This window comes from Chiloscyllium plagiosum, unplaced genomic scaffold (genome assembly GCF_037043375.1).
Source record: "Chiloscyllium plagiosum isolate Xiang-an unplaced genomic scaffold, Cpla_swu_hap1 HiC_scaffold_13, whole genome shotgun sequence".
Lineage (NCBI taxonomy): Eukaryota > Metazoa > Chordata > Chondrichthyes > Orectolobiformes > Hemiscylliidae > Chiloscyllium > Chiloscyllium plagiosum.
Window position 1 is genome coordinate 117,811,495 of NW_028270151.1, and position 18,807 is coordinate 117,830,301.

Genomic DNA, 18,807 nt, shown 5'->3' on the forward strand with positions numbered 1-18,807 from the left:
AACCGGTTCCATGAAAACAGTTTCCAGTTCCAAATCTTTGGTTAATCTTCCTCTCTTAGACTCACACTTTCTTTAGCTCATGTCTGAATTTATGAGTTTGATTTCTGAAACCATTCCTGTAAAACGGTTCTGCATTCTTTCTAATTCCTATATCTTTTCTCGAATGCGCACCAGTGTTTAAGTACTTGGCATGGATATTTCTGACACCATATTGCGCTGAATATTAAAACTCAGCAGCATATCTACTTCGGCACCAGATGCTGGACAATTGAGTCAAAACCGATTGGAAATGTAGACACAATGAGGCAAAGGACTTCATTTCGTGTGGTGTAAATTCCGTGCCTTTATAACTCTACGAATGCCATTCCTGAAAATTCAGCTATGTCAGAATCCAGGTTATGATGAAAGCCGGTCAACCTGAAAAGGTGACCATCGTCACGGTCTGTGCAAAGGATTTGGCGAAATCGTTGCATCGTGAAATTTGTTCTTCCGACAACTTATATCTTCCATACGTTCGGCTGCTTGCCTATGAAAATTGACATGACCGTGTGGTTAAGGCGTTGGATTTGAAATCCAATGGGGTCTCCCTGCTCACAGCGTTGAAGTGTTTAATACTCACTCGTTCTTTTGGATATCGTGGAGCTTGAGCTTCCATTCAATTTGAAGTTAATGTTCGGCTGTAAAGAGTCAGAAGTAATTTCAAAACTGACCAAGTCGCCTAAAAGAATAAATTATACGTCGAGACATAAAAAAGTCACCTACTTCCAACATGAGTAAGTGTCAACACAAGTGAAGAACTGTCATACATTTTGGATGTTCGGGTGGGAATAAAACAATGCAAAACATATAACTGCAGACGATGAATGCTTCATTTTCGAGGATCTATTGAAAGACAAGCTGAGATAATATTTCAGACACACAATTTGTGATTATTCGAGATTAACAGAGTCACAGAGCTACACAGCACGGCAACAGACCCCTCGGTCCAATTCGTCCATACAGACCAGATATCTTAACCTAATCTATTCCCATTTGCCAGCACGTAGTCTATATCCCGCTAAACCATTCTTATTGATAGAATCATCCAGATAGCTTTTAACTGTTTTAATTGTACCAAACTCCACCACTTCATGTGGCAGCCCATTCCACGCACCTCCAACCCAGTGTGTGAAAACATTGCCTCTTCGGTTCCTTGTACACCTTTCAACTCTAAGCATAAGCATATGCCCTCAGTTCTGGACGCCTCCACCCGAGGAAAATGACCTGTTATACTTATCCTATTCATATCTGTTGTGATTTCATAAACCTCTAAAAATGTACGCCTCAGACTTCGATGATCCAGGGAAAACTACCCCAGCCTATTCAGTCTCTCCCTATATCTCAAGTCCTCCATCGCTGGGAACATCCCTGTAAATCGTTTGTGAACCTGTCAAAGTTTCACAACATCCTTCTGATAGGAATGACACCAGAATTGCACTCAATATTCCAAAAGTGACCTAACCAGTGTCCTGAATAACCACAACATGATCTCCCCACTCCTCACCTCAATGCTCTGACCAATAAAGGAAAGAATACCAAGGAGCTTCTTGACGATCCTATCGACATGCGACTCTACTTTCAAGGAATTATGAACCTGCACTCCAAGGTTTCTTTGTTCAGTAACATTTCCCAGAACCTTATCATTAACTGTAGATCTGGAAAAAGCACAGCGGACCATAGATGTTGCCTGAAACGGTCCGCGATTTTGCACTCGGTCTCTCTGGTGTAAAGAAGACCACACCAGGAGCAACGAATGCAGTAAATCAGGGTCGAGGAAATCCAGAAAAAATTCTAATGGATTACAATAATTCCTTGGTGTCTTGGATGGATTTAGCAGAGTGTAGAGTGTGTGAGAGAGTGTGGAGTAGTCTTGATGTCATTTCTACCATATACAACTGGTACAATAAAAACGAGACAGCGTTGCTCTAGGACCAAGATTCTATGTGAACACATTGACAACAGGACAGCACAGTCATACACAGGGCAGCATAAAGTGCATACACATGCAAAACATACAAGAGAGTGCAGTGACAAGACAAGACACTAGAGACAACGCGTGACAAATTGCATTGCATTAATGAATGATCATTAATGAAACATTGCTTTAGCAGCCATTCAAAAAGTAGTCGAAAAATTGTAAATAGAAGAGTGTGGGATCATACAGTGTTAAGAAGTCTCATGGCTTAGGTGAAGAAACCCTTGCAAAGTCTGGCCGTGAGAGACTGCATGCTCTGGTATCTTATGTCAGATGGCAGGAGGGCGAAGAATTTGAATCAAAGATGTTTGGGGTCGGCCACAATGCTGTTGACCTTGCAGATGCAGCATGTCTTAACCATGTCTGTAATGGATAGAAGAAGGATTCGATGATCGTCTCAGCTGTACTCACCTCCGGTTGACGGGCTTTATAATTCAAGACGATGCAATTCCCGAACCAGGCAGTGATGCAGCTGCGCACAGTATTCTCAATTAACCCGCTGTAGAACGCGGTGAAGATAGGGGATGTCAAATGGGCTTTCCTCAAACTACGCAGACAATAGAGTTGTTGCCGGGCTTTCTTGGCTATGAAGCTGGTGTTGAGAGTCCAGGTGAGATTATCTGCCAGATGGATGCAACGAGATTTGGTGCTCTTCACAATCTCCACGTGGGAAACCATCGACATTCAAAAGATAGTGATCGGTGTGTGCTCTCCTGAAGTCAACAACAATCTCTTTCGTTTTGTCCACGTTCATAGACAGGTTGTTGGCTCTGCACTCGTCCGTTAGCCATAGCATCTTCTCTCTGTAGTCTGACTCTTCGTTCCTGCTAATGAGACCACTACCGTCGTGTCAACAACGAACATAATAAAATAATTTAAGCTGGAAATCAATGCTTAATCGTGTGAAAGCAGGGTGAACAGCAGTGGAGTGAGCACAAGGCCCCGTGGTGACCCCGTGCTCAGTGTGATGCTGCTGGAGATGTTGTTTCTAATCCGGTTTGACTAGCGTCTCCCAGTCAGTAAGTCCAAGATCCAGTTACAGAGGGACGTATTCAAGCCGAGCAGACTCAGCTTTCCAAACAGGTGCTGACGAATGATGCTGTTGAATGCAGAACTGAAGTCAATAAACAGTAACCTGATGTAGGTGTCCTTCTTCACCACATGGGTGAGGGCCAGATTCAGGGTGGTGGAGATGACATCACCTGTTGAGCGTTTGGAACAATATGCAAACTGCAGATTGTCCAGCGAAGGTGGGTGGCAGCAGTGGACAATATGGTATTAATCTGCCTTATCACGAGCAGCTCGAAACTCTTCATGCTGATGTGTTCACGCAATGGAACAGTTGTCATTAAGGCAAGATACTGAAGAATATTTCGGCACAGGGACGATAGTAGTGGCTTGAAGCACGTTGGGACTGTGGCACAACTCAGGGAAATGTTAAATATGTCCATGAACATCCACTAGCACGTCCGATCATCCTCTGAGCATTCTGTAAGAGATCTTATGTGGTCCAGCAGCCTTATGTGCGTTGACTCTGCAAAGGTTTTGCGTCACATCAGTCGTGATAAGACTCAACACCTGGTCATTGATATGGTGATATGACCTTCCTTGCTTCCACATTATTTCATGCCTTAAACCACGCATAGAAGTTGTTCAACTCATCCGCGAGGTGTGGGGGGTGCGTGGGGGGTAGGGGGTAGGGGGGTGCATCACCAGCATATGCAGATGGTTCTCCGCTGTAGTTGGTGATGGCTTTAATACTCTTCTACATGCTCTGCATTTCACGGCTGTACTGGTAAAGACTGTATATTCTCTGTGCGTATGCATGCTTTGCCTCTTTGATGGCCCATGACAACCATATATAGCTGCTTGAGAGATGGATAAATTAAAATCTAATAGACAAGTATTTGTGTTTTGTTCATTTTCACGGGAGCTGTTTTAAAATGAAATTTTTGACGGGATATCTGAACATAGATTTTCTGCTTAAAATAACTACTCTCGCGTTATCCTGGTCTTGCAATATCCGGCAGGGATATTTCATGCAATAACAGCAAATCAGTGGTAGTATTTCCTGCTCCATATTTCATATAGTTAACCAATCAAATCGTAAAAAAAAACCCTGACAATCCAAACATCTACCCGAGAGGGACTTTCTTTTAAATTCCGGACATCGACACAGGGTAGACAAAGAGACAAAGTCAAAGAAAGAGAATTTCATAAATGAGATCAGTTGAAACAATGTGACATATCGACCCTGAAATGTATATTTACCTTTCACGATTCCAGCTCTTTGACAGTTCAGGATGTGAGAAATTGATCTCCAATGCCCCAGAGCGCCTTAACGCATGTGGTCAAAAATTATGAGGTAATACCCTGATTCTGCAGATGACAAAGTTGCATTTCATTAACAATATATTATTATGCAGACTTGTAAAACCTTTTATGCATATGCCACTCGGTATAAGCTACAAATATATCAGATACGAAAATTAGATGAACTATGAACTCATTGCTCATTTGAGAATTATATACTCCAGGAATTAACTATAATGTATATGGAGAGGAAATCATTACAAAAGCAGGTATTCGCCTATTGCATACAGAGACAATAAAACCTTTAGAACTTTGAAACGTAAAAATGCCAAAATCACTATTATCTTGTGACTGTCACCATAGATAAAGAGCAAGGGGTGGTCGGTTAGATTGCTCCGAACGCTGCTGATGCATAACAAAGAGGAAAAAAAAACAACAGCCATTCCTCAGTTTCACACAAAAATGATCTATATCTGCTGGAAATACACAGCAGCGCCGACAGCATCATGGAATCAAAAGCGGATTCGACTTTTAAGCTGATAACCTTACACTCGAATTGGAACATGCTGAGCATTTCGATAATTTTCCATCCTTTCTCTCTCCCACCTGAAAAGGAGTAATATCAGTCTACATCAAAAGCACCTATGTGTCCAGTCAATAGTGCATGGTGTTATTCAAAAGAGATAAACTGTTAGAAATTCTCCGACTGTTCTCAAAGTATTCAAAACGTGTCACAGAGGGAAGGTTATGGTTTACAGATGTCTTATCTGATCTCCGACCCCCATTGCAGATATGATTCAGTAAGTAACTTATGGTCTGGTTGAAGTTTTAAATAATTTATATAGATCTACTACCTAAGGGAGTAGAATTGATTCTTAATTACCCCTAAGTGCAAGGTGTTCAGAAAAGTTAGGAAAGGCAGGAAAGGAGGACGATTGGTGGCATTGGTTCAGGAGAATATTGTAGTAATGAAAGAGGACACCATAGGAGTTTCAAAGACAAATTGGTCCAAAGATAAATACTAAGAAGTGTTCAAATGCACTGCGCTGTGTAGTTCATAGATCACCTATTCTGGGAGGGTAGTCGCTGAATTAATCAGGAGCACAGATCATATTGAGAAATTCTATGATAGCATTTTGTATCATCGTTCAGAATCGTTAAGGTTATAGTCTTATCTTATTTAGACGCGACTAACCATATTTCCAGATGTTTGCAGACAGGAACTTCATTTATAGCTTCAAATTTTAGAGACGATGATCTGTTCCTACTGATTCTCCCATGCTGACCAACATTGAAAATAACAACCAGGAACATGTATGTCATTGCCAAATAATCCCGAATTGGTAGCATGTCAGCTCCCTATTTTGAAAACGTTGGCACTTCTCCCTCTCTCTTAATTGAAGTTAGTTCGTTCATACTTTCTTAAGAGTATACACTGTCATATTTTCGGCTATGCTCCAAGTTCAATGTGAAGCTCTGTCCTCCGCCCACAGTTTCGAATAGACATTCAATTCCAACAAGTTCCTTCATATTCAACTCACCCCCTTCCTTCCTTCCTTGTCTTCAAGAGAACAAATCATCAACACAATTGCTTCTCTGGTTATGACATAGATTCTCAGAATGCTTTTGATCAGGTCTCACATGGTAAAGTTATTTGGTAAAATTGAACGATTTAAAATTGGTGGAATGTTCTAATATGGATTTTGAATTAGTTGGCAAAAATAAGCAGAATGGATTCAAATTGTCTTTTTTTTCTCGGTGACGCATTGTCTAAAAGCATATTGCTGCAAACTAAAACAAATTGGGGTTGTGAGTTTTGAGGAAGATAGAAGGAAGTATAAGGGCAGTTTTGAAAAGAAATTGCAGGTGCAAGCAAGCTGATGCAGTGCAGTGTTAATTCGTATGAATTTATGCAAACTGATTTGAAAACTGAAAGATGGAGAGGGAGTACAGCAACAAAACCAGGCTGACACTGGAAATGATAGTATTGTCATTTAAAAAGAGATTGGTTCAGCTAGGTACGTAGTCACTAAAGTTTGGAAACAAGGAACAGAAACACATAAAATTCTCACAGGAATAGAGAGATTAGCTGGATGTTTTCCCCTGATTGCAGAGTATAGAACGAGGAGTACCAGACTTAGTATAGTGGGTAGAACAACTTTAATTGACATGAAGAAATATTTCTTGAGTCAGAGAGGACACCTCTGTAATTCGCTACCACAAAAGGTTGTGGAGCCCAAGTCACCGAATATATGCAAGAATACATTAATTTTATTTGACATCAAAAGCTTCAAAGGGCGTGAAAATAAAACAGGAATATGGTATGGAGAAAGAGGATTAACCAAGAAAATATAGAATGACAGAGAAATGTTGAAGTGAGTACTCCTGCTTCTAGCTTTAATATTACATTCTCTGAATGCAGATGAACTGGAGATGACTGATTTGGACAGGGAGTGGAGCTAAGTTTCAACGGCTTCAGTGGAAAATGAGTGTTATGGTTTCTGATGCTGATGCTGAAGAGACGAATGTAGATCATTAATCGTGAGGCCGTAAATAGATCCAGTTGGGTCTTCAGAGTTAATTGTGCGGATCAGGAGAAGCCATTACAAGTGATTCTGAGACTGCAATTTGTTAGTTACCAATGTAAACAAACATTACTGCAGTTCCTTGCAGTTCAAGGACAGTGGAAAGTTGTCGAAGTAATGTGCCTTAGCTGACTTTTAGAGATGCCTGCTATTGTCGTTCCTTGTAAGTCTAGTGTTTAGCAATTGGCTTTTTCCCAACTGTGACTCACGTTCGATTCCTATTCAGGGGATTGCGCTTTCGAAGCTGTCTTCTCGGTTGCATGAGATTTGTTTCTGAACAAAAAAAGAAATACTTTGTCTTCACGATGGAAGGAAATAATTGTCACAAATATTCAAGGGTACCTCCACTTGATTCAATCTTATGCGCGTCGTGCAAAGTGCAAACATCTTGAGTGCACTCAGGCAAGTGTAATCAAGGATTCGAAAGGCTGCATCTTCCTCATGCACTGACATAAAAAAGACAAATCACAGTTCATGAACTACACCGGACGCATGGGAAAAGAACTAATACGCAATCTTTGTAGAACTGAAGCAATTTCCAAATTTCACTATTTAAGTCTGTTGAAACCGATCTTTTTGATTGCAGGAACATCATTTCAATTGGGCGATTCTGGTTAAGTTTCACAATATCATTCCTCCACATTCTCGACATCACGTTTCATTTTATAGTGTATATCTTCCTTAAAGTTCAGCATTTTTCAACTTACATACAAGCAGGACACCGCGCTAGTGGACTGCCATTGTGGTGGGGTGGGGGTTTGCTGGGGAATTGATAGCCTGTTGAATACGTGCAGATGCATGATAGCGAGATTTAGCACTTTTAAAAAAAAAAGTAAAATCCCTATGGTGCGGAAACAGGTCCTTCGTCCCAATTTGTCCACACCGACTCTGCAAGTGTAACCCAATCAGACCTATTCCCTTCCCCATTATCCTACACGTGACAAATGCACCTTACCAACAAATCCTTGAACCCTATGAGGAAAGTCGCATCACAGCTTTGGAAACCTGCACATTTTTGGATTGTGCGTGATTCTTGCATTATTTAGCAATAGAGGTTCAGGGACAGGAGAAAAATAGAACGAAATGTTTCAATGACGAATTTTGCACTCACTACGTGCGAGGTATGACAAAATTCATGCTTGAAATTTCGTTTTTGTGACGCTGTATAAAAAAAAAAGGATGAACTGAAATAGCATGCAGAAAGACTTACTTGTCTTGATGCACAATCCCATTTTCTTCAGAATACAACTTACTTAAATGTCTGCACTTAGGATTGAAAAGTATAAAACCACATCCTTTCAATTTCTGCTTCACCCACCGGCATCTGTCTCCAAATTCCCTTGTAATTACAGGCAATAGTTGAAAGTAAGGCTTTTTTCAATGCTGGCAATGTCACGTCCGTTATGCTACCAAGTGGTGACCATTTTCCTTTGCGGTGGGAGCCCAGATACAATGTAACTCCACATCCACGCAAATCTCGTCGAGACTCAATGCCTTCTGAGCAATTCGGAATGGACAATAAATGCTGACATAGCCAGCCACATAATCATCCCATGGGTGCATCTTTAACAACAATGGGAAATTAGGGAATGGGATGCACGACATGGAACCGTCATGGAAACAAAAACAATTGAGGCAATCAAGAGACCATTGGGTAATTATATGGATGGAAATACTGTGCAAAGTTAAGGTGACAAATCAGGAGACATTCATGAAGTGATGATCCTCATTTAGCAATCGCTACGAGGCACGTTTCAGAGGAGGTTCAGCGGAATGATCCAAGGAATGACAAGCTTCAGATTTTATGGATGTTTGTGGACTCTGGGACTCTATTCGATGGATGATCGAAGGGTGAGACGGGGTCTCCTTCAAACATAAAGAATACGGAATGGCAAAGGCAGAGTAGCTGTTGGAAAAATGTTTTCATTTTTGGGGGAGACTTATACCCAAGTACACAGGCTTAAGGTAAAGGAACACCTTTTTAAACGGAGCGAAGGAATAACTCAAAGTTTGTGAGAAGATTTGTTGCTCGGGAGCTCGTTGTTGTGGTTCTGTTCGCCGAGCTGGGAATTTGTGTTGGAGACGTTTCGTCCACTGTCAAGGTGACATCCTCAGTGCTTGGGAGCTTCTTGTGAAGCGCTTCTGTGATGTTTCCTCCGGCATTTGTAATGGTTTGAATCTGCCGCTTCTGGTTGTCAGTTCCAGCTGTCCGTTGCAGTGGTCGGTGTATTGGGTCCAGGTCGATGTGCTTATTGATTGAATCTGTGGATGAGTGCCATGCCTCTAGGAATTCCCAAGCTGTTCTCTGATTGACTTGTCCTATAGTAGTAGTGTTGTCCCAGTCGAATTCATGTTGCTTGCCATTTGCGTGTGAGGCTACTAAGGATACTGGTCATGTCGTTTCGTGGCTAGTTGGTGTTCATGGATGCGGATCGTTACCTGTCTTCCTGTTTGTCCTATGTAGTGTTTTGTGCAGTCGTTGCATGGGAATTTGTACACTACATTGGTTTTGCTCATGCTGGGTATCGGGTCCTTCGTTCTGGTGAGTTGTTGTCTGAGAGTGGCTGTTGGTTTGTGTGCTGTTATGAGTCCGAGTGGTCGCAGTAGTCTGGCTGTCAGTTCGGAAATGCTCTTGATGTATGGTAGTGTGGCTAGTCCTTTGGGTTGCGGCATCTCCTCTTTCCGTTGTCTTTCCCTTATGCATCTGTTGATGAAATTGCGCGGGTATCCGTTTTTGGCGAATACATTGTATTGGTGTTCTTCTTCCTCTTTTTGCAGTTCTGGTGTATTGCAGTGTGTTGTGGCACTTTTGAAAAGTGTCTTGATGCAACTTCTTTTGTGTGTGTTGGGGTGGTTGCTTTCGTAATTCAGGACATGGTCTGTGTGTGTGGCATTCCTGTATACCTTTGTGGTGAATTCCCCGTTCGGTGTTCTCTGTTCCATCACGTCTAGGAATGGGAGTTGGTTGTCCTGTTCTTCCTCTCTCGTGAATCGGATTTCTGTGAATGTGGCGTTGATGATCCGGTGTGTGTTCTCTATTTCTGTGTTTTTAATGATTACAAAGATGTCATCCACATATCTGACCCAGAGTTGGGTTGAATTTGTGGTAAGCCTGTTTGTTCTAATCTTTGCATTACTGCTTCTGCTATGAGTCCAGGGACGGGTGAGCCCATGTGTGTGCCGTTGATTTGTTCATATATTTGGTTTTTGAATGTGAAGTGTGTTGTGAGGCACAGGTCCAGTCGTCTGAGTATGCATTCTTTGTTGATAGGTTCCCCGTCTTGTTGTCTGTTCTGTATGTCCAGCAGGTTGGCTATTGTTTCTCTTGCTAGGGATTTGTCGATCGAGGGGAACAGTGCCGTTACATCGAATGAGACCATAGTTTCTTCCTTGTCTATGTGTATATTTCTGATGATGTCCAAGAATTCCTGTGTTGACTGTATAGTGTCTGGATCCGCTGGTCAGGTGTTTCAGTTTCTGCTGTAGTTGCTTAGCCAGTTTGTGTGATGGTGTCCCTGGTAGTGATGCTATTGTTCTGAGTGGGATGTCTGCTTTGTGAACTTTAGGTAATCCATAGAATCTGGGGGTGTTGTTGCTTTCAGGTTTCATTCTTTGTTCTATCAACAAAGACGGCATACTCAAACTACTGGACCTGTGCATCACAACACACTTCACATTCAACAACCAAATATATGAACAAATCAACGTCACACCCATGGGCTCACCCATCTCTCGACTCATAGCCGAAGTGGAAATGCAAAGATTAGTATAAACAGTTTTCCGCAAATTCAACCGAAACTCTTGGTCAGATATGTGGTGTGCATTGGAAACTCCACTCAGACGAATGTCTGAGTATTCACACCTTTTCTCAATGTCTAAAATTCTTCTGAAGTCATTTCCTATGATTAATATAATTTTTAATTTGTTATGTTAACCATCATAACTTCCCCTTTCTTTGGTAATTGTACCTTAAAAAAATAGACGTATTTTTCAGACTATGCAATATTTCTATAGATCTCCTGGTCCTGACCAGATTTATCCAAGAACACAGCAATTGGGGAGAGAAGAAATTGCGGGAGACCTGGCTGATAATTTTGCATCATCGTTAGCCACGGGTGAAGTCAGCGAAGACTGGTGGGGAGAGAATGTTTTGCCTTATTCAAGAAGAACTGCAACAAAGAACATAGGAACTATAAACCAGTTAGCTTCACAACTGTGATAGGTGTGTTACTTGAGAAGACTCCATGATTAGATATACATACATTTGGAAAGACGCGGAGGAGTCAGCGTGGCTTTGTGCATGGAAGATCACAATTTACTAATTTTTAGAGTTTTTTGATGAACTGACCAGGAATGTTGACGAGAGTAGGGTGACAAACGTAGTCTACAATAATTTCAGAAAGGCTTTTAGGTTAAATTAGATTCCCTACAGTGTGGGAACAGGCCCTCCGGCCCAACAAGTCCGCATCACCCCTCCGAAGAGCAACCCACCCTGACTCATGCACCTAACACTACGGGCAATTTAGCATGACCATTTCACATCTTTGGACTGGGGGAGGAAACCGGAACACTCGGAGGAAACCCACGCAGACACGGGAGAATGTCTCCTCTCTCTCCTACAATCTCTATCTTATCGCAGACAATTTGTCCATTCCAATAAAAAACATCATTTACTCTTTCCCAAAATCTCCTGTCACAAATCGATAAACTGATGTACAGATTTAGTTCAACTCTGTCCCATCCTGTTCCTTTCTGCTTGACTTCAGCCACTTTCCCATGCTGTTCCAATGCATCACCTTTTCTCTTTGGATTTGGAAAGTTCCTTTCACCTGAACCCTGTCCCTGCATAATCTCTGTCAGTTTAAAGCCCTGTCCATAAACATACTGACATGATTGTCCAGGACACTGCTCCCTGCATGGTTCCAGTGGGACCATCCAAATGGATTTTTTAAAACAAATTTGGTATGCGGTGTGGGTGTCTCTGGCTGACCAGCCTTTCTTGCCCAGCCCTAGCTGCACTAAAGCTGATTAACTTGCTTGTCCATATCAGAGGGTAATTAAGAGGCAAACACTTTGCTGTGGGTACGTCGTGCAGACTATGGGAGGATGGGCAGATGTCCATCTCGAAAGGAGAAGTGTTTGAATTTATTGTACATCAGTAATGGTATGTATTGACTGTCAATTACTATTTTAAAAATAATTTATTTCAAATTCCATCATTTCAGCTGGTGAGGTTCAAACCTGCCTCCCCTGAACATTAGCTGAGGTTTTGGATACATGCTCTAGCAATAACACCACTTCGCCTGCTCACAAGCTATTCATCCCTGAGCACTGATACCAGTGCATCATAGAGCTAAACCTGTTTTTCCTTCATGATTGTTTGATCCTGATACCTTTCTGCACTCTGGTGATATCACTCAGTATCTCTCCATATGGTATTCCTCATTGTGGGGGTCCAATCTCTGCCTCTGTCAGTGTATCTCACTCTTACAGCTACTCCAGATCTTGAGCCAACAGAATTCTCCTGTCCAGAGAGACACAACAGCACAGGCCAGGAATTGAGACGGGAATTTTCCAGATCTCTGTAGGACTCAGTGCCATTCTCCACGTGTAATCCTCACAACATCAATCTAATTTCCCATCTTGCCTATTTCTCTGTCTCCTGCAGGTAATCAGGAAAAATATACTTCCCAACTACTGGGTATCTCGTCCATCGCCACATTGAAGATGGTTGGTCAGCCAGAAAGACAAAGGGCAGGGAGATCTGGAGCCTTCAATAAATCCTGCAGTGAGGTAAGATCACTCACAATGCACAGAACAGAGAGCAATGAGAGGGCTCCAAACATCGGCTAACAAGACATCACTTAGATACAGTGCTGGAGGGGGAGCACAGTACAGACACATCCCAGGACAATCACCACCCCTACTGTAAATTTTGTTGTACTGAGACAGCATCGGAATGTCACAGTTATCCGTCCAGGCTGTGATGTCTTAGTGAACATCAGTATAACAGAGGGGAAAGCAGGCTTCCCATGTGGGCGGCATGGTGGCACAGTGGTTAGCACTGCTGCCTCACAGCGCCTGAGACCCGGGTTCAATTCCCACTTCAGGCAACTGACTGTGTGGAGTTTGCACGTTCTCGCCGTGTCTGCGTGGGTTTCCTCCGGGTGCTCCGGTTTCCTCCCACAGTCCAAAGATGTGCAGGTCAGGTGAAGTGGCCATGTTAAATTGCCCGTAGTGTTAGGTAAGGGGTAAATGTGGTGGTATGGGTGGTTTGCGCTTCGGCGGGTCAGTGTGGACTTGTTGGGACGAAGGGCCTGTTTCCACACTGTAATGTAATCTAATCTAATGTGTGTGTGGGAATGCTGCCTGGAATCTTTCTTTTCTGTGTTCCTCCTCCAACACTGTACATATACCATGTCTCGTGGACCAGTGTCTTCAATAATTTTTAACTCCTATAACAGTTCCTGTCCCTGTAACCTCCTCTCTTCCCGATAGTCCCTCCACATATTTGAAATATACTGCATTCTAGACTACCATTTCCATCGCTGTAACTTACTTCAGTGCCTACAACATGCCTTATCTCAGTCGTCTCCTCCTCCAATAACTAGAGAAAGAGCCATGCAGAACAGAAACGGTTCCTTCGATCCAACTAGTCCATGCTGACCACAGTTCCTGAACGAGTCGCATTTGCCTGCGTTTGGTCCCTATCCCATCAAACCTTCTCCTTTCCATGTACCTGCCCAAATGTCTTTTCCATGGTGTAATTGTACTTTTCTTTACCACTCACGTCCGCAGCAGCTCATTCAGTCTGTGCACCATTCTCTGTGTGGAAATGTGCTCCTCTGGTCGCTTTTAAGTATTTCCTCTCCCACCTCATATTTTTGCCCTCTCATTATGGATTCCCCTACCCTGCTGTAGAGACCTTCACTGTTAAATCTACGTATACCTCTCATGTTTTTATAAACCTTTATAAGGTCACCCCTCAGCCACATACACTCAATGGAAATACGAAGGATAATGATACAAATATCTCTGCCACGGTCCCCACTGCGACTTTGCCACAATGTTCTGGGATACACTTGTTCAGAACCTAGAGCTTTCTCTTCCATTGTGTGCTAAGACCTCCAGCACTACCTCTTCTGTAATGGGGACTCTTTTCAAGACATCACTATTTATTTCCTTTTGTTTCCTAATCTTTGTCCACGGTACGTTCTGACATGAAATATTGATTTCGGGTCGCGCCCATTTCCTGTGGTTCCAGGAATGGATGGTCTTATTGATCTTTGAGGGGCCCTATTGTCTCTCTAGTAGCCTTTTTGTACTTGTATTCTGTAGAATCTCTTTGGATTCTCCTTAACCTTATCTGCCAAATCGATCTCATTCCACCCATGTTGCTTTCCAGCTTATCCAGCCTGTCTGTTTCTGTCAAACGCTCCAGTATCAGGAACATCTTTGTCAATCTTTGCTCCATTTACAGTTTCAGAATATGCCTACTAAAGCAGGAGGATCAGAATTCTACAACTGTAGTCCCAGCAATGTCTGAAACAGCCGTATCATGATGTATCAACTCATGTACTCAATGCTCTGACCCATGAGGGCCAGTGTGCCAAATGTTGCTTTCCCCATCCTGTCCACCTGTGACACCACTTCCAAGGAACAATGTAAATGCAGCCCTTGGTCTCTCTCTGTTAGACAACACTGTCTCGAGCTCTGCCATTAATTGTGTTAGTCGTCCCTGGTTTATCTTAACAAAATCCAATACCTGAATTCTGCTCCATCTTTCATTTCTTGACCCACTGGCTCAATTGGTTAAGAGCACCTTTGATAACTGTATTCACTGCCCACTATAACACTTATTTTACTATCCACAAACTTACTAACAATAATTTATATATCTTGTTTATGTCAATAGTGCACATGCGTGACCCCAGCACCAATGCTTATGGCACACCACTGTTCAGAGGCCCCCAGTCTGCACAACAACCCTCTCCCACCATCCTCTGTCTCCTACTGTCAAGTCCATTTTGTGTCCGTTTGTCTTGCTATCCCTAATCCCATGTGATCTAACCTTACGTACCAGTGCACCACGCTAAACCCTGTCTAAGGCCTGGCTGAAGTCAGGATAGACAACGTCATCCATCTTCTTGGTCACCTCTTCAACAAACTCTATCATGTTTGAGAGACACGACTTTGTATGCACAAAGCTGTGATGACTCTCCCTAATCAAGCGTTGCCTTTCCACATGTATGCAAGTCCTGTCCTGCGGAATTGCTTCCAACAACATTTGCACCACTGACATCAAGCTAATTGGTGTTTATGTCCCCAGCTTTCCGTCGCAGCCTTTCCTAAATACTGGCACAACATTAGGCAACCTCCAGGCTCCGAGCTCACCACACGTGGCTGTCAGTGATAGAAATATCATTGGGGTAAGTTAGGGAAGAAACTTACAATGTCCTGGGATATACTTGATTGGTTCCCAGGGAGTTGTCTAATTTTTATGTGTTTGAAAACCTTCAGCACCTCCTGTTCTCCTATGTGGACTCGTTTGAAAATATCACAGTTTATTTCCCTGCTTCCCCACTGTGTTTTCCACAGTACGTTCTGACGTGAAGTGTTTGTTTTGGATCTCACACATTTCCTGTGGGTTCACACATAGATGACTTTAAGGGGTCACATTCTGTCCCGAGTTAATCTTCTATTGTTAATATACTTTTAGAATCTCTTTGGATTTTCCTGAACCTTCTATGCCAAAGCTCTGTCAGTTCCCCTTTAGGCCCTCATGGTTTCCCTCTTAAGGGTATTACCACACCCACAATGTTCTTCAAGGGATTGACTTAATCCAGCTGGCTATATAGGACATGGGCCCCCTTTTGTCTTGACCAGAACCTCAATATCCCCAGTCATCCAGTGTATTCCACTTGTGTCAGCATTGTTCTTCACACTAACAGGAATATGCTGGCACTGAAATATTAATTTATCTCTCTTTTGAAAGAGTCCCACTTGCCCGACGTTCCTTTACTTGCAAATAGCCTCCACGAATCAACTTCTGGACAGTCTTACCTAATACCTTCTGGACTGGTGCAAGGCCAGTTTTGATCTATAATTTGTGGACGAGGCCTGTCCTTTTCCATCGCTATTTTCAAACGAGTAGAATTGTGGTGACTTTGCAAAAGTGCTGCCCCACAAACTCTTCAGCCCCTTTCTCTCCCTTGTTTCCCGAAGGTTTTATCCTTTTCTCCAGTCGGGCCAGTTACATACTGATTGAGACAGTTTTCTTGAACACACTGAACAAATCCCTCCCTTCCAAGCTGTGAACACACAGTCCCCCAGTCTAGGTTTGGAAAGTTAAAATCCCCGACCATTACAACCTTATCCTTCTTACAGATATCTGAGATCTCTGACATATTTGCTGCTCAATTTCCCGCTGACTATTGCGGGCTTGTAGTACAGTCATATCAAACTGATTATTCATTCCTATTTCTCAGTTTCATAACAGCTTTACTGGGCAATCCCCAGGAATATCCTCTCTCAGTGCTGCAGTGATGTTTACACTGATCAAAAACTCCACTCCCCATCCTCCCTTGTCTTCCCTTCTATCCTTCCTGTTGAATCTGTCCTTTGGAATAATGATCTGCGAGCCCTGTCCCTCCCACAGCTGTGTTTCTGTAATTCCTGTGATTTCCCAGAGCCATGTTTGTATCCATGCCGTGCGTTCATCTGCCTTGCCTGTCAGGCATTTTACATCAAAGTAAATGCAATTTAATTCATCAGTTTTCCCTCATTGCCGGCTGTACTCGAGCCTAGTTATCAATTGAAATTACTCTGTTGAAATTCTGTCCCAGCCTCAACCTTCAGACTGTAGCCTGAGACCGTCCCCCTCACTGTGGACAACACCCTCACCTTTCATGTCATCTGCAAACCTAATAATGATACCTTCTGTTTTCATATCCGAGTGATTAATGCCCCTAAGGAACAGCAATAGCTTCTGCACAGATCTCTGTGGTACACTCGCTGGGCAAAGGCTTTCAATCATAAACCAACCCTCCAGCAATTGTGGATCCAATTTGCCAACTTGCCTTGGATCCCGTGGGCTCTTCCCTTTTGGACCAGCCTTCCATGTGGGACCTTGTCAAAGGCCTTAATGAACTTCATGGAACCCACATCATCTGCACTGCACTCATCAATATTTTCAGACACCATTTCAAAAAACTGAACTGATTTCACCAGACAAGGTCTTCCTGTATCAAATCCGTGCTGACTAACCCTAATCAATCCCTGCCTTTCCAGTTATGAATTCAAACTGTCCCTGAGAATTGTTTCCAATAATTTCCCTCCCCCTGCTGTCAGACTATCTGCTCTGTAATTACCTGGCCTGTCCCTGCTGCTCTTGAATAAAGGAACCACATTAGCGATCCTCCAGTCATTCGGCACTTCACCTGTGGCCAGCAAAGTATTAAATATATCCGCCAGGGCCCCAGCAATCTCCTTCCTTACCTCCTATAGCAGCCTGGGGTACATTTCATTGGGCTCTGGGGATTTCTCCACCCATTTATGCCTATGAAAACATTTAATACCCCCTCCTTATTGATCTTACCATGTTCTAGAACCTCACCATCACGACTAAATCCCCAGCTACATTGCCTTTCTCCTGTGTGAATACAGATTGAAGACCTCACCTACTTCCCCTGGCTCCATGTACAGATTGTCCCTTTAGTTTCTAACAGGCCTCACCCTTTCGCTGGGAAGCCTGTTATGCTAACGATGGTGATCAAACACCTCGTGGTTTTTCCTCAGCTGTATCTGCCAAATGTACTTCATGACCATTGTTTGTCCCTCATTTTCTACAACCGCTTGCCCTCTCTATACTTGTGAATAGCTTCACCTGATTTTATTGAACTGGATTTTCTTTATCAAACTCACGATATCACTTGATCAGTATTCGCTGGAGTTGCTGCCTTTACTATTCACTCTTCAAGGAACCCACTTTCCTAATATCGACCCAACAGCAGGTAGTTCCTCCCAGTCTCTGTTTGCCAGATCCTGTCTAATGATTGCAATACTGATAGGAGACTCAGATGTGAGGGGGACAGACAGGAGACTGTGTGGCTGCAGAAGAGACCCCCGATGGTGTGCTGCCTCCAGGGTGCCAGGTTCAAGGATGTCTCTGAGCATTTACTGAACATTCTGAAGGGGAGGGTGAACATCCAGAGGTCATTGTGCACATCGGCCCACATGACAGAGGTAGACAAAGGGATAGGCCCCTGTGAAATAAATACAGGGAGTTAGGTAAGAAGTTTAAAAAAAAGGATATTGAGGTTAATGATCTCCAGATTACTCCCAGTGCCACGCGCCAGTGAGGATAGAATTAGAAAGATCGGCCAGATGGATGTGTGGCTGAGGCGCTGGTATAGGGGGTAGGGTTTTCAGTTCTTAGGTCATTGGGATCTCTTCTGGGGTAGAGGTGACATGTACCAGGGGGATGGTTTGCACTGGAAGCAGAGAGGCACCAGTATCACTGGGAGGAGATTTGCTAGTGTTACCTGGCAGGATATAACTAGTTTGGCAGGGGGTTGAGACTGTGAATAAGACAGGGGCCATCAACTAGTCAGGGGAAAATACATGAGCCAGCGAAAGCAAGTTTCTTATGCAGGATATCCGGGCACAGTATAGGGAGGGAAAAGACTTCTGGTTGAAAAGGCATCAATTTCAACGCACGAGGTCTGATTGGTAAGGCAGACAAGTTCAGACCATGGATTAGCTCTGGGGGCTGGGATATTATAGCCATAACAGAAACATGGCTGAGAGAAGGGCAGGACTGGCAGCTCAGTGTTCCAAGATACAGAAACTACAGGCGTGACAGAAGGACAAGTAATTGAGGAGGGGAAGCTGTCC